At 48.8% G+C, this 10006-nt stretch overlaps 1 long non-coding RNA gene across 1 annotated transcript; it reads right to left on the reverse strand.

Annotated features, from left to right (window-relative positions):
* Gm41647 lies at positions 1 to 957 on the reverse strand. Its single transcript, XR_877092.1, has 3 exons — positions 846 to 957; positions 264 to 307; positions 1 to 168 (listed from the first exon to the last, which is right to left on the reverse strand). It is a non-coding gene; the product is annotated as a predicted gene, 41647 (long non-coding RNA).
* Between the last annotated feature and the right edge of the window lie 9049 nt (positions 958 to 10006).

A 10006-nucleotide genomic window follows, 5' to 3' on the forward strand; every position in this document is an offset into this window, starting at 1 on the left:
CTTCTTGGGGACACCCCTTTGGAGGCCCACAGACCGACCCAAGAGGGTAGAGGTTGGTAGCTTCCTGATCTCAGAATTCTTGGCTTCGGATGGATGTCGTCTCTTGTACTGGGGAGGTGGGGGCAGTATATTCAGATAAGACAAGGTCATGGGACTGCTGTGTTAAACCTAAGGACAGAATTACACTCATTCAGTTAAAAAACAAAAACAAAAACAAACAAACAAACAAACAAACAAACAAAACGCTGAGTACTTCCCCTTACCTTTTCCCAGGAGTCGCTGTTCTCGGGAAGCTGGTCCTAAGTACCTGGGCTCAGAAAAAAAGACAATGTCCACTAAAGGCACTCGACAATCTAAGGCACCCACCTCCCCAACCAAAACAGGTTGATTTCAGGAGGACTCAGCCAGCATCTTTGTCCCCACCCAGTAAAATGGATGGGTCATATGACTAGGGACCATCTCTTTTCCTGTACTGCTCCTGTAGCCAGACACGTCACAGGGACTTCTTTAGATATGTAAGTCACGCTGGCCTCGGGCTCATTCTCTTCCCTTTGGGGATGACTTCCCCCTTTGTCTGCTTGATTTCTGTGTGACAATTTTATGGTCAGCTCTCAGTGAGCCACCTCATCCTCCAAATAGTGGGCTCCCTCATTCTGCTCCCCTGAATGACCCCGGGACCTGTCTTATCGACCTCTGAACCCTGCAGAGAACAAAGGCAAAGCTCTCAACCGTCCCCTGGAGTGCACGTGGGATTGGAGCAGGGGCACCCTCTATCCAGCCTGGCCTCCCCAGGCTCCAGTGACAGTGCTCTCAAGCCTGGCAGCAAGACAGCAGTTCACTCTTACAAACTCCGTCAGATGTTCCCCTGTGTAGAAAGTGACACAGCAGCAGCAGCAGAGAGATTGTGGCCTTGAAGATCCTGTGCTGCTGCTGGTCCCTCAAAGCTGCAGACATCATCCCTGCCTCTACCCCCCCTCCACACACACACACACACACACACACACACATCTTGAGAGCTTTCTGATTCTTTTCTGCGGCACATGGACCTCTTGAAAAGTGACTCAGCCTTACATAAGAGATGGGAATTTGAGGGGGACAAGAAGAGTGATGACTCATTGCCTTGAAATTTCCAGTGGATTACACATGTTTTCTTAGATGATTTAAAGGAATTCATTGTCAATGATAGTCCAAGAAAGTGTTTCAGGAGGCAGATTGGAGTGAAGATCTTGAGTCAGAACAGGAAAGAATATTTGGGATGGACGGGAGGGGAGGAGAGGCCAAGCATAAGATCAGACAAGGTGAGCCGGGTCCTTACACCCCCATGAGGGCCTGGGGCAGTGGAGAAAGGGCTCGTCACGCAGATGGGAGAATCAGAATTCTGATCCTTAGACTTCATGTAGAAGCATGGCAAGTGTGACAAGCAGCCCCAGATGCCTGTAACCCCAGCCCTTGGCAGGCAGAGGCAGAGGACCCCAGGGCAAGCTAGCTGACTAGCTAGTGAGGCTAGTCAGTCATGAGCTCTGAGCTCAGTGGAGGGATTCTGTCTCAACATACAAGATGAGAGTGGCAGATCATGACATCTGGCATCAACTTCAGGCCTTCATATGAATGAACACATATGTGCAACCTGACTTATGAACATGAGTGCTTATACATAGGCAAACACATTCACACACACATACAACCCCCACCATCACCACACCCACACAATAAAGGTTTCAATTCCATAAGTTTTAGGCCATTACAACACGTACCAACTTAGACCTCAGAATATTCTAGAACGCATCCAGAAAGAGAGAGTAGAGTTGATGCAGTGCACACCAATCTAAGTGAACTTTGAACTTTGAACTTTGGCTCTTTGAGCCCATTCATGTCCCCTCAAAGCCATTTACCCTCTCTCATATTGCCCACACCCACCAGATTTTTCTCATCCACTAAGAAGGTCGTTAAGCTTCGAACATCTGGTCCTTCCCTCTTTGAGTTCCACATTTTTGTGACTCCTGTGAGCTTTCACACTAAGAAATTTATCTGCCTTTTTCCTGTTAATTCGTCTGTCAACTTTCAATAATCAACTATCTAGCCTGGAGCAGAAAGTTATATTTCCTTACTTGAACCCACCCAATTAACTTTACTATTAACATTTCCCAAAGGCTTGTAAAAACTATCTTGAATAATTCTACCTTCTCTTTTACTTAAAAGATCCTTAAAAGCTGAAGAGCAATGTTTCCAAAAATGTATTCCATGAATTTCAAGTTTTATGAGATTTTAACTAGTATTACACACACACACACACACACACACACACACACACACACACACAGCCTATGGAAATGTTGAATTATAAAACTGTATGTTTCAGAGTACATGATTCTAAGGCAGTGATTCTCAACCTGTGGGTTACAACCTCTTTGGGGGTTGCATATCAGACAGCCTGCACACCAGATATTTACATGAGTAATTCATAACAGTAGCAAGATTACAATTATGAATCAGCAATGAAATAATTTTATGGCTGGGGGTCACCACAGCATGAGAAACTGCACTAAAGGGTCACAGCATTAAGGTTGAGAGCCCCTGCTGTAAGGCTTTTCTGAAGGGTACCATCCATGTGGTGAAACAAGGCCCAGACAGACATCACAGCAGTTCTGCCACTGTGAGGGTGAGTACACCAGGGCTGAGGGTACACCAGGGCTGCGGGTACACCAGGGCTGAGGGTACACCAGGGCTGAGGGTACACCAGGGCTGCGGGTACACCAGGGCTGAGGGTACACCAGGGCTGAGGGTACACCAGGGCTGAGGGTACACCAGGGCTGAGGGTACACCAGGGCTGAGGGTACACCAGGGCTGCGGGTACACCAGGGCTGAGGGTACACCAGGGCTGCGGGTACACCAGGGCTGCGGGTACACCAGGGCTGCGGGTACACCAGGGCTGCGGGTACACCAGGGCTGCGGGTACACCAGGGCTGCGGGTACACCAGGGCTGAGGGTACACCAGGGCTGAGGGTACACCAGGGCTGAGGGTACACCAGGGCTGCGGGTACACCAGGGCTGCGGGTACACCAGGGCTGCGGGTACACCAGGGCTGAGGGTACACCAGGGCTGAGGGTACACCAGGGCTGAGGGTACACCAGGGCTGAGGGTACACCAGGGCTGAGGGTACACCAGGGCTGCGGGTACACCAGGGCTGAGGGTACACCAGGGCTGAGGGTACACCAGGGCTGAGGGTACACCAGGGCTGAGGGTACACCAGGGCTGCGGGTACACCAGGGCTGCGGGTACACCAGGGCTGAGGGTACACCAGGGCTGCGGGTACACCAGGGCTGCGGGTACACCAGGGCTGCGGGTACACCAGGGCTGCGGGTACACCAGGGCTGCGGGTACACCAGGGCTGCGGGTACACCAGGGCTGAGGGTACACCAGGGCTGCGGGTACACCAGGGCTGAGGGTACACCAGGGCTGAGGGTACACCAGGGCTGAGGGTACACCAGGGCTGAGGGTACACCAGGGCTGAGGGTACACCAGGGCTGAGGGTACACCAGGGCTGCGGGTACACCAGGGCTGCGGGTACACCAGGGCTGCGGGTACACCAGGGTTGCGGGTACACCAGGGCTGAGGGTACACCAGGGCTGAGGGTACACCAGGGCTGCGGGTACACCAGGGCTGAGGGTACACCAGGGCTGAGGGTACACCAGGGCTGAGGGTGAGTACACCAGGGCTGAGGGTGAGTACACCAGGGCTGAGGGTACACCAGGGCTGAGGGTGAGTACACCAGGGCTGAGGGTGAGTACACCAGGGCTGCGGGTACACCAGGGCTGAGGGTACACCAGGGCTGAGGGTGAGTACACCAGGGCTGAGGGTGAGTACACCAGGGCTGAGGGTACACCAGGGCTGAGGGTGAGTACACCAGGGCTGAGGGTGAGTACACCAGGGCTGAGGTTACACCAGGGCTGAGGGTGAGTACACCAGGGCTGAGGGTACACCAGGGCTGAGGGTACACCAGGGCTGAGGGTGAGTACACCAGGGCTGAGGGTACACCAGGGCTGAGGGTACACCAGGGCTGAGGGTATACCAGGGCTGCAGGGATCTTCTTCACCTGGGTCTTAGGATGGGAGGCAGGATGATCTGCAGAACGTGTGGTAACACTTAGAACACTGTCCAGTGACAAAGCTGTTGCTTCTTACCAGTAACTCTGCATTTGTCAGGTCCACTGGCTGTTCTCTTTCAGGCAAGCTCTATGATCTTAAGAAAGCTCTTCTGGCCCCTCTGAACAATGGTTCTGGAGCCTCAAGCTCTGGGCTAGCATGGACTACAGGCAACTGCTCAGTGTCACTCAGGAGAAGTCAAATATTTCTGTCCAGAAGGCCACTGAAAACTCATGTGTAGCATCTCCATGTTCCTCAGCTTTGAAATGACTTCCCTTTCAAGCTACTGCATGGGTGGCAGCTACAGACAAGGACTTGAAGTGTACTCCTCTTCCTGCTTGGATTAAGTGTTCCTGATCTTCACATGGGTGAATGCACACAGAGAAAGAGAGAGACAGAGAAAGATACAGATGGAGAGAGAGAGAGAGAGAGAGAGAGAGAGAGAGAGAGTCTGAATGACCAAGTGGACTAAGATGTCATTCTCAGACTCAAGCTATATAAAAACCTGAGTTTGACAGACAGTTTGAGAGTTCAATGCCAAGGCCACAGCCCGGCAGGGACTTTTTGAAACCTTGTAAATATGCACTGTGTAGGCTGTCATCTTTCCTGGGCACGTCATATGAAGAGTTCAGATTTTAATTACAGCTTGCTTTTCACAGAGCCCTTCTTCAGTGAGCATCAGATTAATAACTTTGGAACTCACATTATGAATAACATACCTCATTGTGTCAGGCAAAGGGTCTTGAGAGAAACAGAACCAAACACTGGGGGTGGGGGAGGGGTGATTTGCTAGAGTAGCTGACAATGTGGGCTATCTGGATGCCAGAGAGCCTAAAAAACAGGTAGCTGTTCTGTCCATAAAGCTGGATGCTTCAACAGTCTCAGTCAGGTGTTGAAGGTGCCTAAAGATTACTGGAGGTACCCCATACTCTACAGACGGTACTATACTCTCTACAGAAGGCACCCTGTACTGTACAGAGGTACTCCCATACTCTACAGAAGGCACCCCATACTCTAGAGAAGGCACCCCATTCTCTACAGAAGGCACACCATACTCTACAGAAGGTACCCTATAGTCTACAGAAGGCTCTATAGAAGGTATCTCATAGTCTACAGAAGGCACTCCATACTCTACAGAAGGCACTCCATACTCTATAGAAGGCACTCCATACTCTATAGAAGGCACTCCATACTCTATAGAAGGCACTCCATACTCTACAGAAGGCACTCCATACTCTACAGAAGGCACTCCATACTCTACAGAAGACACTCCATACTCTACAGTAGGTACCCTATATTCTACAGAAGGAACCCCATACTCTACAGAAGGCAGGCCATACTCTAAGCAGGGTCTTCTCTCCTCACTTAATCTTTTCTCCTGACAGACTCACCCCGTAGATTCCAGATCCTATCGAGTTTAACCATAGCAAGATTAACCATCACACTCCTTTACTGTGTGCATTCCCACGAGAGCTGTTCACATTTGTCCTCCACTTTAAAGGATCATAAAACTAAGTAAAAATTGCCTTTGCAGTAAACCATGTGATTCAAGAACTCATACTTTGATCCTCTTCTTATTTTAATCTTATGTACAGCTGAGATCTGAGCAATGGGAAAGGAAGGATTTGGCTCAGTACGTTTGCTTAAATACCCACAGTGTTTTCAAAAAGGTAATCAAAAACAGGGGCCTATAAATAAAGACTAGATAAATAAAGACATGTTACTTCTTCAGAATACCTTAGACTGCCATGCCTCAGATGACCATCATGGTATGATAGAAGCAAAATTTCCAGAGTGCAGAAAAGGAAATGGATATTTTACAAGGTGATGTCAGGGTTTCCAAGAGTCCCCAGCCCATCCCAGCACCCGAAAGAGAAGCTCTGAGTAAAGCCTGGATGGGCTAAGAGAAAACACAGGTTCGGGTGGGGTCTACTGTCCAGCAGAGTACAAAAGGAAGAAAAGGGATTTGAGAACTGGGACTGAGGCTGGTAGAGAGATGGGAGCTGGAGGCAGGAGAAGCAGACAATAAGGGTTGCTGAGACTGTCTTAAAGATGTGGACCACTCTGCTTTAAGTCATGTGCTAAATGGTCAATGTTGTGTCTGGCCAGCAGACCACAACCTGGGTTCTAGCCTGGAAAGGCATTTTGGAAACCTGGAAGAGAAGAGGGGCTAGGTGGCCAGAGAAAGAAATGTAGCCAAGACAGTTACTCTGATCAAGGCTCAAATTTTATTGTTGCGACACTAGTTATGAAGGAAGGGGGAGGGGACCAGATTCCCGCCGAATAATCTCTGGTCCAGTAGAAAGGTGCACGTGTGTGGCTCCGCAGGTTCCAGCAGTGGGCGTGGCAGAACGAATGAGCAGGAAGCTCCACCCCTGAGCAAGCAGGTTTCAGGCTGGGGGAGGGGAGACTACAGGTCAACATCCCCTGTCTACCTCCACATTAGTAAGTGACTGGAGCCAAGTGTCCCCCTGCAAGGAGCTAAACCAGGGCTGGGTCTCTCCCCCACCCCCACCCCCACCCCCAGAAACCCTTTAGAGCTATTGGATCTTTCACCAGCAGGAAGCCACCCTCTTAAAATGGTCCAGTGAGCAGAGTCAATTAAAGTGACTGTTTATAAAGATGTGGGTCAGTCATGGGGAGATATGGCTATAGGCCCTGGGACTGATGATAGCCCAGCACCATTAATGCCACTGAGACAGGCGGAGTGAGGGAACACTGTCCAAAGCTGTTCTTGGTCTGACAGAAGCCATGTGTATATCCTCCAGATCCATATATTGAAGTCTTAATTCCCCAATACTGTGTTTGAAGATAGAAACTTTGCAAAGGTAGTTAAATTGAGCTTGGGGCCCCAATACCTGGCTGGTAACCTTGAAGGAAAAGGAAATCTGGTCTGAGATACCAGGGTCTGTTCTCTCTCACTCTCCCCTTCTTCCCTCTTTGCTCCTCATTCTCTCATTTCTCTAGCACACAAACACAGGTAAAACAGGAAAAAAAGCTCAGAGGAAACTAGCCCTGCTGTCACCTTAATCTCAGGGCTTGTAGCTTCCATCACTGTGAGATCAGTTGCCCATAGTTCAGGCCTCACAGCCTGCAGCGTTTTGTTATAGTAACACCAAGAGAGAAATACCAGAAAGAAGTACTCGGCCCTCACCCTTCTCCCTGTGCTCTTTAGTTGATTCTCCCTATTGGCTAAACCCTCCCAGTCCCAGAGGGCATAGCAGTGAGTGTGTACAGTCCATAAGTGCCAGCTGCCAAGGTGCAGAGCAGAATGGAGAAAGAGCAGAATTGGAAGGACACATAGCATCTGTCCACCTGCGAGAGTCGTGGAGGGGCAGCACAGGATCCTGACACCAGACTTACAAATCGATGGACAGAACATAGGATGGTCTGATGAAACACACCAGCACTCAGACCAAGGCTGGAGAAAAAAATAAAGTAACAGTTGTTGGTAGGATCGCCCCCGACCCGCCAAGTTCTTTATTTTTTTGATGATATGCTTACATTGTTTTCAGACTAAAAAGAGATGATCTCAAATCAGACTTTTCTACAGCTTAATTCAACATAGGCAACAACTCTGAATAGCTGCAGAATAAAAGGGTAGGGATAAGGGTGGGTGACTCCCTGGAAAAACGTAAGCACAACCCCCTCTACAAAACAAAAAACAAACAAAAAAAAACCCCACAAACCTAATGCCCAGGTCCCTGTAGATACTAAATCTTGGATTCTCTTGTGGTAAAGAACAGAGCCAGAGTGTAGCTTTCTGGGTTATGGTGGATGATAGCACTATCTCTGGCCTACATTATTTTTAATAATTTTATTTATTTTTATTTTATATGCATTGGTGTTTTGTCTAAATGTATGTCTGTGTGCAGGTGTCAGGTCCCCTGGAACTGGACCCACAGATAGCTGTGAGCCACCACGGGGATGCTGGAAACCGAACCCGGGTCCTCTGGAAGAGCAGTCAGTGCTTCCAGCTGCTTTCAGGGCCTCCTGCTCCTCTGAAATACAGTTTATGTTGTGAAGCCACATTCAGGGTACAGGTCAGAGAACACACAGTCTTGAAGAGCTGACGTAGATGAGCCTCAAGCCTTAAAGCCAGGTCTCCTGAAGAAACATCTATAATATTTGCAGTCAGGAGTTAGAGGAAGGAGACCAAGAGTTTATAGTACATAGTCTCAAACATCAAAAGCATTAAAACAAAAACAAAAACAAAACAAATTCAGGGGAAGGCCTCACTTCTCCCACGGAGTCCTGGAATTTTCAACCTATGGCTTCAGCTTCACCCAGCCTTCTGTTCTTGGGTTTGAGCCCTCTGACTTTCCTCTCTGTGTGGCTGTTTGCCTCGGCCCTTCTCCTTCATGGCTGGAGCCGTCTCTCCAGGGCCCGGGACTGTTGACAAGCCTGCTCTGCTCCAGCCTGCCCCTGCTTACTCCACAACCTCCAACTCCTGGTCTTCTCAGTAGAAAGTGCCGTTGCCTATATCTATCCCCATAGATCCCCAGCTCTCCTGATCAGGGATGTTCTGAAGACATACCTGTCCTCATTCCAGGCATCGCACCGAGGACACATGCTTATCGGCTCCCAAACCTCCTCTGCTTCTAAAGATCCATTAAATGGTGCATTAATACAGGTCTACCTGACTCGCAAGGCCAACTTGAGACTAGACTAAGAATCAAGTTTGGAGGTTAGAACACATGGCCAGGCAAGTCTGACAAGCTGAAGTGGGGGAGGTAAGCCCTAACACAACTAGATTATAAAGACATCTGGGGAGATAGGCCAGAGAGATGCACAGGGTAATTGATATAAGCTCACAGTGATTCCCAATGATTGGGCAGAAAAGTAGCTTTTCTCTAGCCCTAGCCTGCTACCAAATGAATGAGAGTGAGACTACAAGATTTATTTAATTAACATGATTTCTCTCTAGATCCCTTCTTTGTGGCAAATCCCCTCCCTCTCTCTCCCCTTCCCCTGGCTGGCGGAAGCCCTCTTCTCTCTTCTGCCCAGCCATTTTAATAAACTGGCTGACCAGTTTTATTGACAAGTCGGAGAATAAACAGGGAACAATGCTTATACAAACTTGGGAGGGAAGGTTCTTAGAATAATCATTACAATGGCATGTCTGGATTGCAACCAGATATGGGGGGGCAGAGAAATCAGCATCTGAATTATACAAGGGTAATCTTTATATAGTGTGCAGAAACATAATGCCTATAATTGAGCATCTACCACAAGCCTGATCTGAGAGTCTCCCATACACCATGTCTTTTATCGTTCCTGGACACTTTGAGACATTGTGACACTGTAAGATACTACATCATATAGACCAGGAAACTGGAACATAGAGGCATTGAGTAGCTAACCTTGAAATGCACAAACTATGCTGGGCCATGCAGAACCTAGAGGATCCTCTCTAAAATTCTGGTCTTTCTACTTCCTGGAAAAAAAGGAGACTTCCTATATCTCCTTGATGAGAACCAGGTCACATGCCCATCTTGGATGAGGAGAACGGGGCCCTTCAAATGTCTTGATTCGATCTAGACCTTCAAAGACTGGAAATGAGCTGAGCTGAGAAGGGAAAAGTGAAGCCTGAATAAAATCATTGAGAAGAAGGAAAACCACTGAGAAGGCCAGCCCTGGGGAGGCTCGTAGCAAACACCAACACACGGAGTCATTTCCTCTAAGTGTTCCACCGAAGGGCAAAGAGCTGCAAGCAACAGAGTCGGAACTCAAAGCTAGCAAGAGAACAAGAATGCTAAAGATAAACTGGACCAAACTAGACTTAGCTCATGGCTGTCTCCCTGGACAGGCCCTTGATGAAGAACCTTTTTTTTTCCTTTTTAGGGGACTGTACTGGCTGGTTT

This window comes from Mus musculus, chromosome 17 (genome assembly GCF_000001635.26).
Source record: "Mus musculus strain C57BL/6J chromosome 17, GRCm38.p6 C57BL/6J".
Lineage (NCBI taxonomy): Eukaryota > Metazoa > Chordata > Mammalia > Rodentia > Muridae > Mus > Mus musculus.